The sequence below is a fragment of the Lissotriton helveticus genome, chromosome 3_1 (genome assembly GCF_964261635.1).
Source record: "Lissotriton helveticus chromosome 3_1, aLisHel1.1, whole genome shotgun sequence".
In the NCBI taxonomy this organism is placed as follows: Eukaryota; Metazoa; Chordata; class Amphibia; order Caudata; family Salamandridae; genus Lissotriton; species Lissotriton helveticus.
This window is the reverse complement of record NC_136061.1, coordinates 230230638-230245218: the sequence shown is the minus strand read 5'-3', so window position 1 is coordinate 230245218 and position 14581 is coordinate 230230638. Positions and strand designations below refer to the sequence as shown.

General features: G+C 52.0%; 1 protein-coding gene across 1 annotated transcript in view; it reads right to left on the bottom strand.

The window, feature by feature from the left end:
* Positions 1-14581, bottom strand: part of ZZEF1 (zinc finger ZZ-type and EF-hand domain containing 1) — a 1627273-nt gene that overhangs the window by 448444 nt on the left and 1164248 nt on the right. The gene's annotated exons all lie outside the window — the stretch shown is intronic.

The following is a 14581-nucleotide window of genomic DNA, read 5'->3' as shown; positions in this document are numbered from 1 at the left end:
TTCCTCTGATTCTAAGTGAACAACTGTTTTACTAAGCATGTATATATTTTCAACAAAGTGTTGAACTTGATGACCGTAATTCTAGAGATTATCTATTACAATTTAAGCCACGGTGCTAAATTTGCCAATAAGCTATACATTGAATCCATTTGGGATGGACTGGTTATGATGATTAATATTCAAAATGGATAACCTACTTTGTAGTCACAGATCTAAACCTATCACTAAGGGGCAGCTGTAAAAAACTGGTCACAAAATACTGGTGTAAATTGTGACCAGTGTTTTGGCAACCAGTGGGAAATTTTGTGAACCAGCCAGTGTATTAATAGGCCGACTGGCAAAATTCAGAATCGTAGTGGGTCTTAATTTGTCCTATGTCCTATCCCATCAATATTCCTGAGGTGGGTCGCAAATTGCTACTCACCACAGTTGGTGGCCATCACAGGGATGGGTCAGCAGACCACCACATATGTGATCACTTTTTAGGTCGAGGACTCCGTCGCACTGCTGTAAGCAGTGTGGGCCGAGCCCGAAGATTTAATGTGTCTTAGAGGGGGCTTGGAACCCGCCCCACTTCTCCATTGGCTGGCCTAGTAAATGCTGGCCAGCCATTGGAGGAGAGGGGCGTCACTCGGTCCAAGCCCCGTCTTTTTCGGATTCGGGGGCGTTTTTTTAAGCTTCTTTCTATTTACTTTCTCTCCTCTTCCCATTGGCTGGAATTTTACCTTCCAGCCAATGGGAAGAGGAGAGAAAGTAAACCACGCCCCCGAATCTGAAAAAGTCGCTGGTTTCTCCGAGGCATTCCTGCCTCGCCTCGGAGAAACGTGGTTGTGTGTCTTCTGGATCTGCAGGCGCTTTATATTTGTTATTGCTATGCTCTGGCTTTATTTTGAAGCGCTCTGATGCCTCTAGAAAGCAAGTGTTCAATAATACATTTGTCACTAACGCATTTTAAGTCCTGCATTGTTAGGCGGCTCGCTAGATAGAATGAGCGGTCAGCCAGCAGGATTTGGCTTGGCTGTCGCAATAGAGACTTTGTGCCTGGCATCATGGCGGGCGTAACCGGACGGTATGGTCAAGGCCACTGTTAAATCTATACTGGCTGTGTTCTTCAATGTCGCTTCGCCTTATACTGCGCACTGGAGAGGTCCTGAGCTGCTCTTTGAAGTGGCTAGACATGGCTAGACATGCGATAATTACTGTCATAATGTCCCCATTTGCGGGGGAATGACCAAACTACCCGGATAATGCTCTGCTGTCAACATACTGTTTTTGATCAGCATTTTACGATGAATTTCTTATAAATAATTTAAAACGGTAATGTATTTTACGGATGCCAGTGTCTTCAGGAGGATATATAGAAGTGGTCAAATCACTTAAAATGATGCCTCTAGATATGGTTTCAACTGTCTTTCGTGAGGTGTACGGTGAAGGTGTACCATTTCTGTATGGCCGCCGAGTTGGCGTATTTTCTATTGTCGCTCCCCTGTCTTAGTCCTCTTTTTGTTTCTCTTAGAGGTTGTGCCTTAGATGGAGATCCTAACGTCATCCGAGAGACGTCAGAGACGCCCCGCCTGTCTAACCGGCGTTTCGCTGGAAGCTTCCTTTTCCTTTCACTGAGGGCTGCTGGCTGGAGAAGGGGGCGTCCAGTATCTGCATCCATCCGCCGCACGCACAGCAGCCAGGACCATGCCCGAATACGCCACCTCAAGGGTGCTGACTGCCGGCACCGGCGCCAGGATGAAGGGCGCTTACCAGGACCGAGACAAGCCGGCGCAGATCCGATTCAGCAACATCTCAGCCGGGAAAGGTATGGACATTGGCAGGGCCTGTAGTGTTATCTGCCAAGACCTTTCCGTGCTATGGGCGACCAGGCCGACTGGCAAAATTCAGATTAGTAGTAGGTCTCAATTTGTCCTATCATCTGCGCGAGGCGTCATTCTGCAGCCGTTGTTCAGACGTGGTTTTGTCAGCGTGACCAGCAAATCACCTGCTCCTAACGACTGGGGTGGAGTGTTGTCATAACAGACTTTGATGCCACAATAGAATTGCTTTCCTTTGATTCAATGTCGTGCTTGCCATTTAGGCAGTTCGTACTGTTTAGCTAATAGCACTTTGGATTCTGGGACTTTAAGTTTTCCTTTCTCCTTTATGGTGATAGTCGTCCTAACCCCACCAGGCAAAGTTGTTACACAAACCTACATTTGCAATAGGAAGAGGTCTTGCTGTAGGTCGTGCAATCACGACGGAGCCCTAGATCAAAGAAGGGCTAAACAAGTATGTTTATTCCACCAAGTTTACGGAGACCCCCCCACCCCACAGAGCAAATCTGCAAGATGGCTTTTGGGGAAAACTATAGCACTCAATGGCTAACATTCCAAAACATATAACAAAGCATAATGAGTGTAGAATTCAGTAAACCAAGTGGAGTGCATAGCACCTTCAACATATGTTAATCACCCATAACAAAATAAATGAAAATGTTTGACTACATATGAAACCAACTAATCAATGCATTATATAATTATTGTGCTTTTTAGGTCGAGGATTCTGTCGCACTGCATAAGCAGTGGGCGGAGCTCCGAAGATTTAATGTTTCTTAGAGGGGGCTTGGAACCCGCCCCTCTTCTCCATTGGCTGGCTTCCTAAACAGAGGCCAGCCATTGGAGGAGAGGGGCGTCACTCAGTTCAAGCCCTGTCTTTTTGTGTGTGTGTGTGTGGCACGGTGTGTGTGTGTGTGTGGCTCGCTGTGTGTGTGTGTGTGTGTGTGGGGCACGCTGTGTGTGTGTGTGGGGGGGGGGGGCTCGCTGTGTGTGTGGGGCTCGCTGTGTGTGTGGGGCTCTGTGTGTGTGAGGGGCTCTGTGTGTGTGGGGGGGCTCTGTGTGTGGGGGGGGCTCTGTGTGTGTGTGGGGGGGGCTCTGTGTGTGTGTGGGGGGGGGCTCTGTGTGTGTGGGAGGGGGCTCTGTGTGTGTGTGTGGGGGCTCTGTGTGTGTGTGTGGGGGCTCTGTGTGTGTGTGTGGAGCCGTGTGTGTGTGGGGCCGTGTGTGTGTGGGGCTGTGTGTGTGTGTGGGGCTGTGTGTGTGTGTGGTTCTGTGTGTGTGTGTGTGGCTCTGTGTGTGTGTGTGTGTGGCTCTCTCTGTGTGTATGTGTGTGGCTCTCTCTGTGTGTATGTGTGTGGCTTTCTGTGTGTGTGGGTCTGTGTCCGCGAATACTCTATTACTCTCTAATGCTCACCTATTGCCGTTGTAAATGACAATACCATTTATTTATGTTTAAAAAAAAAGAAAAAAAATGTAATGAGCAAGACCATTGCATTGTAAATGCTTGTTACATTTTTTACAGAGATGGATTAAACCAGGGTCAATGGGAGTCCTTGCAAGTTGGTTTTCAGTGGCAAAAATTTGATGGCTCCAACTTGCCGTTTGGGAACTTTTCGGGCAATAGCCCACCCACACAAGTGAAGTACCTACCATATTTAGCAAGAAACATGGGGGATGCTAGTTGGTAGGAAATCTGTGGCTCCCTGCAGATTTCAGAAGTTTTCATCACAGAAATTTGCAGAGAAAGAGTGTTTTGAGCTAAAGTTTGAAGTTTGCAAGGGCTTCAGGGTAAAAAACAAAAAAAAACAAAGGTGAGGTACACCCTGCACTCTTGCGCGTGCCTAGTTATCTAAAATGTGCAGATTTGGTAGGTTTCCCTAGGTGCCAGCTGAGCTGGGCCCAACATTCAGAGCTGTCCAAACTGTAAAAAAGGGTTGGTTTTGAGTGGAAAAGTAATTTGAAGAGCCCATGTTGTGTTTTTGGGCCCTTTCCTGTCGTGGGTGCTAGGTCCTCTCATACAAGTGAGGTGCCATTTTTTATCAGGAGGCATGGAGGAACGGCGTGTGGTAGGAAATTTGTGGCGCCATGCATATTCCAGAACTTTTCCTCACAGAAACACAAGGAAAATGTGTGTTTTTAGAATAAGTTTAAGGCTTGCAAGAGATTCTAGGTAAGAAAACCTTTAGAAAGCCACACAAGTCACAAAACCCTGGATACCCATGGGTGTCCAGTTTCCATAAATGTCTTGATACGTTTACCCCGGTGGTGGGTAAGGTACGGCACAAAATCCACAGCCACCCACATGGTAAAAGAAAAACGCAGCCTGGATTCTGCTGGGTGAAGTAGGATGTCTCCATGTTGGGTTTTGGGACATTTTGCGTTGCAGGCGTTCAGTCCAGCCATACAAGTGAAGCTGCTTTTTTTATTGAGAGATATGATGGAACACTGAACAGTATAACATTTGTTATTACCAACTGAATTTCTCTGCATGTGTGACTTCCACATGTAAGCCAGTGTGCAAGAACGAAGACATTTTGCAAAATATCTTCTGAATCATAACTGTATGGATAACCCCAGATTCAGAGGTGTAGAAATAACCACTGCTCCAAAACTCAGCATCTGGTGTAAATCTCCGACATACATTTTTTACTCTTTAGATTTTACCAGTAGAGCTCTATAGCTCTTAGCTGTTCGCTCCGGGTATCTTGGGTTATTCTTGGACAACCTACAAACCTTATACACCAGCATAACCAGAAAGGCCAAGCAGACGTAATGGTATATTGCTTTTGTAAATCAGATATGTTGACAAGAACTTACAGATGGAAACGTTGTCACACGTGGCTGTTTTGTCCTGCTCATTTTCAATATATTTTTTTCCAACAGTCATTTTCTTTGAGAAAAACTTGAGGTATTGATACAAATGTCCCCGTGCGGAATTCAGAATGTTGTCTACTTCTCAGTAATCCATAGCGTCCCAGGATCACACATGGGTTTCATACTTGTTTCCAGGTCTACATTCAGGGTTGAAGCGATCTCTATATCTTCTGACCTTCTTAACTTTGCTCAGAACTTGGGGCAGATGTGGAAAGGGTGAACAGGAATACAGGAGACTGCAGTACCACTGTAAGGAGCCTTAAGGCAGTAAATACAGCAAACAGTATTTGAGTAACCACACGTTCTCGGCATTTGATGAAAAGATTTACCAAAGGCAAGCCCCAGTGGGCGACGATGCCATGTACCAACTCTGGATGTAGATGTCATTTGTGGTTCACCAGATGAGACCTGTTGAACAAGTTACTTACCTCCGGTAACGATATATCTGTAAGAGACATAGATTAGTTATAGATTCCTTACCTGAGAATTACCTCCAGGCATCAGACTGGTTCCGGACAACTTTTTTCGTCATTAGTACCCCTGCGCATCGATAAGTGGCGTCGGTCGACTACGCGCTCGTCGTTGGCGTCATGGTCGCCGTAATGGCTTCACAGTATCTATTTAGACGCCGCCCTCGTGCGCGGACCCAAGTTCTTTACACAACATTTCACGCTAGAAGCTCAGAGCCATGCAAGACACTGACTACTGGTGCACAAAACTAGGGCCCTGAAAGGGAGTCCTTAAGCCTAGAAGTTGGGTGGGGCGGTAAGGAATCTATAACTAATCTATGTCTCTTACAGATATATTGTTATCAAAGGAAAGTAACTTGTTCATCTTAAAGAGACAATTTGTTATAGATTCCTTAACTGAGAATAGATACCCCAGCAATACCAACCCCGAAGGTGGGTCTGTGGACTAAGTTCACACCAGAAAGTCCTGGCGAACAGAACGGCCAAAGAAGCCGCCTCTCCGGACTTGGCTGTCCAGGCAGTAGTGTTTTGTGAAGATGTGCAGAGATGCCGACATAGCTGCCAGACAGATGTCATTGAGGTGAACTCCACGACCCAAAGCAGTGGTAGCTGCCGTCGGCCTGGTGGAATGGACGTGCAGTCCCACTGGAGGCTCCTTCTTTGCCAAAGAATAGCAAGCTTAGATGCACAAAGCAACCCACCTAGAGATGGTAAGTCTGTGCACGGCCCGATCTTTTTTGGCGCCTTAATAGCCAACAAAGAGCTGGTCATCCACCCGGAACTGCTTTGTGCAATCCAAGTAAAATGAAAGCGCATGTTTTGGATCAACACGGTGGAGCCTCTCTTCCTCCTTAGTAGGATGCGGGGGCGGAAAGAAAGTGGGTAAAGTGATGGTTTAACTAATGTGGAAAGAAGTAACCACCTTGGGAAGAAAAGAGGGTTGAGTTTGAAGTACAACTTTGTCCGGATGAACAGCTAGAAAAGGAGGTTTTGAAGAAAGAGCCTAGAGCTCACTCACCCTGCGAGCAGAGGTGATGGAGACCAGAAATGCAGTCTTTAAAGTGAGAAGTCTGAGTAGACAGTTATGTAGCCGCTCAAAGGGAGCGCACATAAGAGAAGTTAGTACCAAGTTCTAGTCCCACTGAGGCATTACAAAGGGAACAGGAGGAAACAGATGAGTAATGCCCTTAAGAAAGTGTTTTTACAACAGGGGACTTGAAAAGAGAAGGCTGATCAGGAAGCCTAAGAAAGGCTGAAGTGGCTAAGAGATAGCCCTTAAGAGCAAAGCCCTGCAGGGCCAAAGAAAGGAGGAGCAAGAGAACCTCAGAAAGCGGGGCGGAGAGGGAATCCACAGCCTTTGCTGTGCACCATGCCACAAATTTGTTCCATCTTAGTGGAGGGACGCATGGCTGCCAAGATAACATCACAGACTTTAGGAGGAAGGTTGAAGGCAGTCAACTGTCACCGCTCAATCTTTACGCAAGGAGGTGGAGACTGGACAGGTTCGGGTGGAGGACCGTCCCCTGCTGCTGCAACAAAAGACCCTCCTGAAGAGGCAGTCGGATCGGAGGATCGATGGCCATGTGTAACAGCTCAGGATACCAGACTCTTCGTGCCCAATCCGGCGCCACAAGAACGACTTGGGCACGGTCGTGCCTGATCTTCTTCAGCACTCTGGGTAGAAGTGGTACCGGTGAAAAGGCGTATAGAAGACCGCAAATCCACTTATGACGAAAAGCGTTGATGAGCGAGTGCCGCCTTGGAAATTCCGATGCGCAGAATTGCTGACATTGCGCGTTCTCTTCGGTAGCGTGTTGGTCTAACCAAGGCTCTCTTCACTGCTGAAAGAGACCATGCATCACCTCCGAGTGAAGACGGCATTCGTGATCCATCAACTGGGGCCGAGTTCGTCCGCCCTGGCGTTCAGAGAATCTGCCAGGTGTTGAACCACAAGGGATATGCCCTGATGTTCCAGCCATGTCTAGAGACAGAGAGCCTCTTGAAGCAAATTACTACGTGTGTAACGATATATCTGTAAGAGACATTAGTTAGTGATAGATTCCTTGCCTTAGAATATTCCCCAGGCGTCATTCTGGATCCGAAAAGTTTTCTGCTTAGCAGTACCCCTGCGCGTTAGTAGCTGGCGCCGTGCGGCTCCGCGCCCGTCACTGGCGTCGTAAGCGCCGCAATGACTTCACGGAGGTTACTTAGGCGCCACCCCAGCGCTGACATCAGTTCTGAAAACAACTTTCCGCGCCGAAACGCAGAGCCATGCAAGAAACTGACCTTTGGTGCATAAAACTAGGGCCCTAAAAGGGGTTGACCTTAACCCTACTAATCAGTTCGCAGAACGGGGAGGATTGGTGGGGCGGTAAGGAATCTATCACAAACTAATGTCTCTTACAGATATATCGTTACACAAGTAGTAACGTGTGCATCTGAAAGAGACACGTTAGTGATAGATTCCTTACCTTAGAATAGATACCCCAGCAATAACAACCCCAGTGGTGGGTCTGCGAACAAGATTACACCACAAAGTCACAGAGCACAGAACAGCCAAAGAAGCCGTCTCTCCGGACCTGACTGTCAAGGCAGTAGTGCTTGGTAAATGTGTGCATCGAGGCCCACATAGCTGTCTGACAAATGCAAGAGAACGCCACGTCCCAAGGCAGTAGTGGCTGCAGTTGCCCTGGTCGAATGGGCACGCAGACCCACAGGAGGCTCCTTTCAGGCCAAGGAGTAACATGCTTTGATGCACAGAACGACTCACCGGGAGATGGTCTGTTTGTGCACAGCCCGACCTTGCTTGGCGCCCACGTAGCCGACAAAAAGCTGATCATCCACCCGGAAGTGCTGTGTACGCTGCAGATAGAAAGCGAGCACATGTTTTGGGTCCAGACGGTGGAGCCTCTCCTCTTCTCTTGAAGGATGCGGAGACAGAAAGAAGGTGGGCAAAGTGATGGTCTGCCCAATGTGGAAGGGCGTGACAACCTTTGGCAGAAAAGAAGAACGGGTCCTTAAAACCACCTTGTCCGGATGAACGGAAAGGAAAGGAGGTTTGGAAGAAAGGGCCTGGAGCTCACTCACTCTTCTGGAAGAGGTGATAGCAACCAGGAAAGCTGTCTTAAGAGTAAGAATACGCAAAGGACAGTTATGAAGAGGCTCAAAGGGAGCGCACATCAGAAAAGTCGAGACAAGCTTTAAGTCCCATTGAGGCATTATGAAGAGCACGGGAGGAAACGTGTGCGTAATGCCCTTGAGAAAGTGGTTAACTACTGGGGACTTAGAAAGAGAAGGCTGATCAGGAAGCCTCAGGAAGGCGGAAATGGCAGAAAGATAGCCTTTGATAGTGCCCAGAGCAGAGCCCTGCTGGGCCAAAGATAGGAGGAATAGAAGAACCTCAGAAAGAGAGGCAGAAAGGGGATCTACAGCCTTTGCTGTGCACCATGCCACAAATTTGTTCCATCGGCAGGCATGTTCCATCTTAGTGGAGGGACGCCTGGCTGCCAGAATGACATTTCAGACCTCAGGAGGAAGGTCGAAAGCGGTCAACTGTCGCCGCTCAATATCCACGCATGGAGGTGGAGGCTGGACAGGTTTGGGTGGAGGACCGTCCCCTGCTGCTGCAACAGAAGATCCTCCCGAAGAGGCAGACGGATCGGGTGATCGATGCTCATACTGAGTAGCTCGGGATACCACACTCTTCAAACCCAGTCCGGAGGCACAAGCGTAACTTGGGCCCGGTCGCGCCTGACCTTCTTCAGCACTCTAGGCAGAAGTGGTATGGGCAGAAAGGCATACAATAGACTGCAGCTCCTCTAGAGACGAAAAGCGTCTCCGAGTGAGTGCCGCCTTGGAAATTCCAATGTGCATAACTGATGACATGGTGCGTTCTCTTCGGTGGCGAATAGATCTAACCAAGGCTCTCCCTATTGCAGAAAGAGACCGTGCACCACGTCCAAGTTCAGACACCACTCGTGATCCACCATGCACTGGCGGCTGAATTTGTCCACCCTCGTGTTCAGAGAACTTGCCAGGTGTTGAACCACCAAGGTAATGCCTTGATGTTCAAGCCATGTCCAGGAGGCGCAGAGCCTCCTGACATAGGGTCCACGACCACACCCCGCCCCGTTTGTTGCAATACCACATGGCGGTGGTGTTGTCCATGAACACCTGCACTACACTTCCTCGGACAGAGGGAAGGAATGCCTTCAGTGCAAGCCGGATCACCCGCAGCTCCAGCAGGTTGATATGGAGCCGGGACTCCGCCAGAGACCAGAGGCCTCGGATCGCCGCATCCCACTAGGGATGCATCCATCACCACAGTGTGCTCCGGTTGGGGAAGGGAGAGGGATCTGCCACTGACCCAATCGCGATCCGTGGGCCACCACTGCAACTGTCGTGCAGCGACCTCCGAGATCTGGACGAGATCGGACAGGTTGCCTTGATGCTGTGCCTACTGGAACTTCAGGTACTACTGCAGAGCCCCATATGTCATCTGGCATGCGTCACCAGCAGGATGCAGGAGGCCATCAGCTGGAGGGTCACCCTGACTGAAACCTGGGATAGAGGCTGAAAGAGCGTAATCATAGCCTGAATATCCTGGACTTGCTGTTCGGGAGGATAAACTCGAAACAGCATCGAATCCAGAACCACTCCGATGAATGGGAACTTATGAGAGGGACTCAGGTGCGACTTCGGCACATTGATGGAGAACCCTAGCAAATGCAGGAGGTCGGCCATAGTCTGGAGGTTGGAGACGACTGCCTGGGGCGAGCCCGCCTTCAACAGCCAGTCGTCGAGGTAGGGGAAGACGGACAACCCTGATCTGGGCAGATGAGCTGCGACCACCGCCATCACTTTCGTGAACACCCGAGGGGCGCTGGTAAGGCCGAAAGGGAGCACGACAAACTGAAAATGCTCCTGGCCTACCAAGAACCGCAGGTAACGCCGGTGGGCCGACAGGACAGGGTTAAGAAAATAGGCGTCCTGCAAGTCCAACGCTACCATCATGTCTCCAGGGCAGTCAGGACCTGAGCCAGAGTCAGCATCTTTAACTTCTCCTTCCGGAGGAAGCAATTGACGTCCCGGAGGTTCAAGATGGTGCGCAGACCCCCCCTTGTCCTTCTTGGGGACCAGAAAGTAGTGGGAATAACAACCACTACCTACTTCTTGATCGGGAACGTACTCGATGGCCCCCTTGGCCAGGAGGGCCGTGACTTCCTGATGGAGAAGAGCCAAATGATCCCCCGACATGCGGTGGTACCGAGGTGGCATGAATGGAGGGGAGGACAGAACGGGGAGCGAGTAACCTTGGCAGATTATCTGCAGCACCCACTTGTCTGATGTGATTTTGCGCCAGTGGTGGAGGTGGTGACGGACCCTGCCTCCTACGGGCGTGGGGAGCCCCCTGAAGCTCGGATTAGGAAGGCTTGGAGGTGGAAGCAGCAGGTGTGGAGGTGGACTGACCGGCCTGCTGATTACCAGACCCGCCCCTGCGGAAGCCACGTCCGTGGCCATGCTGGGGCAGGTTCTGGTCACGAAAGGAACAAAACCCAAAGACCCAGCTGTGGCCCGTGAGTCTTTAAAGCGCACCAGGGCACTGTCCGCCTTGTCGCCAAAGAGGCAAGAGCCATCAAAGGGCATGTCCATGAGCGAGCTCTGGACATCAAGCGAGAACCCGGTAGACCGCAACCAGGCAGGGCGCCGCAACGCCACAGTCGTGGAAATCGCCCTGCCCAAGGAATCAGCCGTGTCCAGACCACACCTGAAGGCAAACTTCGCTGCATCCTTGCCCTCCACAATCGCTTGGGAAAGGACGGCCTGGAGTTCTTCAGAATACTGAGGCAGCAACTCTGCTACCGTATCCCACACGGCGTGGGAGTAACGGCACAATAAGCAGGCGGTATTAACCGACCGCAACCCCAAGCTGGCAGAGGAGAACAACCTCTTGCCATATGGGACCAGCTTCTTAGATTCCTTATCCGGCGGAGCCGTGGGAAAGGCACTCTGTGACGTAGAGGCCTGAATGACCAGGCTCTCAGGTGTGGGATGAGTGGTCAAGAAGGCAGGGCCACCAGGCGCCGACTGATGACGCCTAGGGATGTTCTTATCCATCGTTGCCCCCGAGGCCGGAGGCAACCAAGTGCCCAAGAGGACTTCGCAAGGGCTTCATTGAAAGGGAGCAGCAGTTCCGGCGACGTAGACGCCATCTGGAGCAGCTCCGTAAGGAGGTTGGTCTTAAGGGCCACCGTAGGGAGGTTGAGATGGAGAGCCTCCGCAGCTCGACGAAGCATCAGAGTTGGAAGCGCCCTCCTCCATAGTAGGCGGAGGGGAGGCAAACCCCGGGTCAGAAGACCCATCAAGTTCACCCGCATCTTGAAGGTCATCCACCCAATCCTGTTCAGAGTCACACTGCCGCGCAAGGGGGTCCTCGGAGCTATCCCAGTCCTCATCCGGCTCCGGGGTAGAAGGAGCTGGCCGGGGCAGCGGGGGGCGGGTGGGTAGCAGGGTGCCAGTGCCCCAGGAGCAGCGCCGGCCGGGGCCGAACTGGAGCCGCATCCCAATATGGATCCCAGGTCGGGACGAAATGGTCTGAGAACCGGGGCAGGGGCGAGATAAACAGTACCCAGTGCGGCGCCAGTGGTAGAGCCAAGGGAGGCGCTGGGGCCGGAGCCAAGGGCAGTGCCGGGGGGCGGAGTCAGCGTTGCTGCACCTTGTGGCGCCGGAGAGGAGGGTGCTGGATCCAGTGGCTCTGGTGCTGGCGCCAGAGGCGCTGCCGCCCGGCCAACAGGATCTGGACACGGGACTGCGGGTCCCGCAGGCGCGCCGGCGAGAGCCCGAGGCCTAAACAGGCGGTCCATGGCAGCAAAAACTCTTGCATCTGTTCGGGAGTCGCCGAAGGACACGGGTAAGGCGGGTAGGCCGTGGGACGCCCAGGCTCCAGAGGAGCCACAGGGGCGGAGCCCCAGTCCCCCTCGTCTGCCTCCGGGGAGCAACGGGGGGACGCCGGAGAGCGATCACGCTTCTTCAACTTCTTCTTATGGCGTCGCTTACCGGAATCTGAAGGTTAAGACTTAGAGTCCGAGAAGTGACGGCTCTGGTCCCGCGAACGGCCCCTAGACCCGGAGCGGCGATGAGAGGAGTGCAGGACCTCCAGCAACATCCGGCACCGCTCCCGCTAGACCTTTGGGGCTATGGCACGGCAGTCCCGACAATCCCGGGAGTCATGGTCAGTCTCCAGGCAGTAGAGGCAGACATCATGGGGGTCCGCCACCGACATGTTACGGCGGTACGACCGACAAGACTTAAAGCCGGGCATCCCTACGTGCACCAGGAGACAAAAGGAGGAGACAAAAGTCTAAAAAAAAGTGGTAAAAAAATCACTAAGGTACGTGCTTAATCCGGATCTGCGCTTTCTGCACAGAAAAAGAATGAACTGGCATCCGCACGCATGGGTGGCGCCTAAGTAGCCTCCGTGACGTAATCCCGGCGTTTACGACGCCAGTGATGGGCGCAGAGCTGCGCTTCGCCACCTACTGGCGTGCAGGGGTACTGCTAAGCAGAACACTTTCCGGATCCAGACTGATGCCTGGGGAATATTCTATGGTAAGGAATCTATCACTAACGTGTCTCTTTCAGATATAGGGTCCACAACCTCACCCCGCCCCGTTTGTTGCAGTACCACATGGTGGTCGTGTTGTCCGTGAACACCTGCACTACTCTTCCCCGGACAGAGGGAAGGAATGCTTTTAGTGCAAGACAGATCGCCCGGAGCTCCAGAAGGTTGATGTGGAGCACAGACTCCGCCAGAGACCAGAGACCTCTGACTTCCGCCTCTCCCGTGTGGCCACCCCACCCCAGAAGTGGTGCATCTGTCATCACTGTGAACTCTGGTTGGGGGTAGGGAGAGGGATCTTCCGTTGACCCAATCCTGGTTCATCAGCTACCACTGCAATCGTCGTGCAGTGCTATCTGAGACCTGAACACAATAGGACAGATTCTCCTGTTGCTGTGCCCACTGGAACTTCAGGTCCCACTGCAGAGCCCGCATATGCCACCAGGCATGATCTACTAGCATGATGCAGGCGGCCATGAGGCCCAGCAGCCTCAGGTCATTCTGACCAAAACCCGGGATAGAGGCTGAAAAATCAGAATCATAGCCCGAATATCCCAGACTCGCTGCTCAAGAGGATAAGCCCGAAACTGCGTCATGTCCGGAACTGCTCCGACGAAAAGGAGCTTCTGAGCGGGAATCAGGTGTGACTTCTGCACGTTTATAGTGAACCCCAACGACGGCCTGGGGTGAGCCCGCCTTCAACAGCCAGTCCTTGAGATAAGGGAAGGACTGGAACCCTTGATCTTCGCAGATGAGCTGCGATCAATGCCATCACTTTCGTGACCAACCAAGGGGCGGTGGTAAGGCCAAAGGGGAGCACGGTAAACAAAGTGCTCGTGGCCTACTGTGAACCGCAGTTAACGCCGGTGGGCCGGCAGGACGGGTATGTGAAAGTAAGCGTCCTGCAAGTCCAACACTACCACCCAGTCTCCAGGGTCGAGGGCAGACAGGACCTCAGCTAGTGTCAACATTTTGAACTTCTCCTTCCAGAGAAAGCCGTTGAGGCAGCACATTGTCCTTCTTGGTCACCAGAAAGTAAGGGGAATAGCAGAGGCAGGAACTCGCTCAATGGATCCCTGGCCAAGAGAGCCATAACTTCCTGTTGAAGAAGGGTCAGATGATACTCCGACATGCGATGATGCTGAGTTGGCATGGATGGAGGGGTAGTCTTGAAGAGGAGGGAGTAGCTCCTTTGGACTATCTGCAAAATCCACATGTCCAACGTGATGGTGCGCCAGTGGGGGAGGTGATGGCGAATCCTGCCACCCACTGGCGATTGGTAGCCCTGAAAGGTCAGACTAGGAGGGTTTGGAGGCTGCTGCAGAGGGGCCGCTGGTGGACTGGCCCCCTCGCTGGCCCCCAGACCAAAGACGGTGGGTCCCACGTCCCCGGCCGTGCAGGGGCAGGACAGCTTGCGCCGGGCTATGGATCTCGGTGGAACGTGGTGGGGCACCCCTTCCGTATCCACGAAAGCGGCGAAAAGCAGACTGCGCAGGGCAGGTGGTAAAGAGGCACTTGGCCGTAGCCCGAGAGTCCTTTAAGCGCTCCAGCGCACTGTCCGCTTTATCGCCAAACAGGCGACGGCCATTAAAAGGCATGTTCAGCAAGGTAGCCTGGACATCCCCAGAACAACTAGTCGACCTCAGCCAGGTGTAGCGCTGAAGGGCTACCGACGTTGAAATTGTCTGCCTAGCAAGTCGGCGGTGTCCAGTCCACATCTTATGGTAGACGTGGCTGCATCTCTCCCCTAGGCGACTGTACGGGAGAGCACGGACCGGGCCTCTTCCGGGCACTGTGGC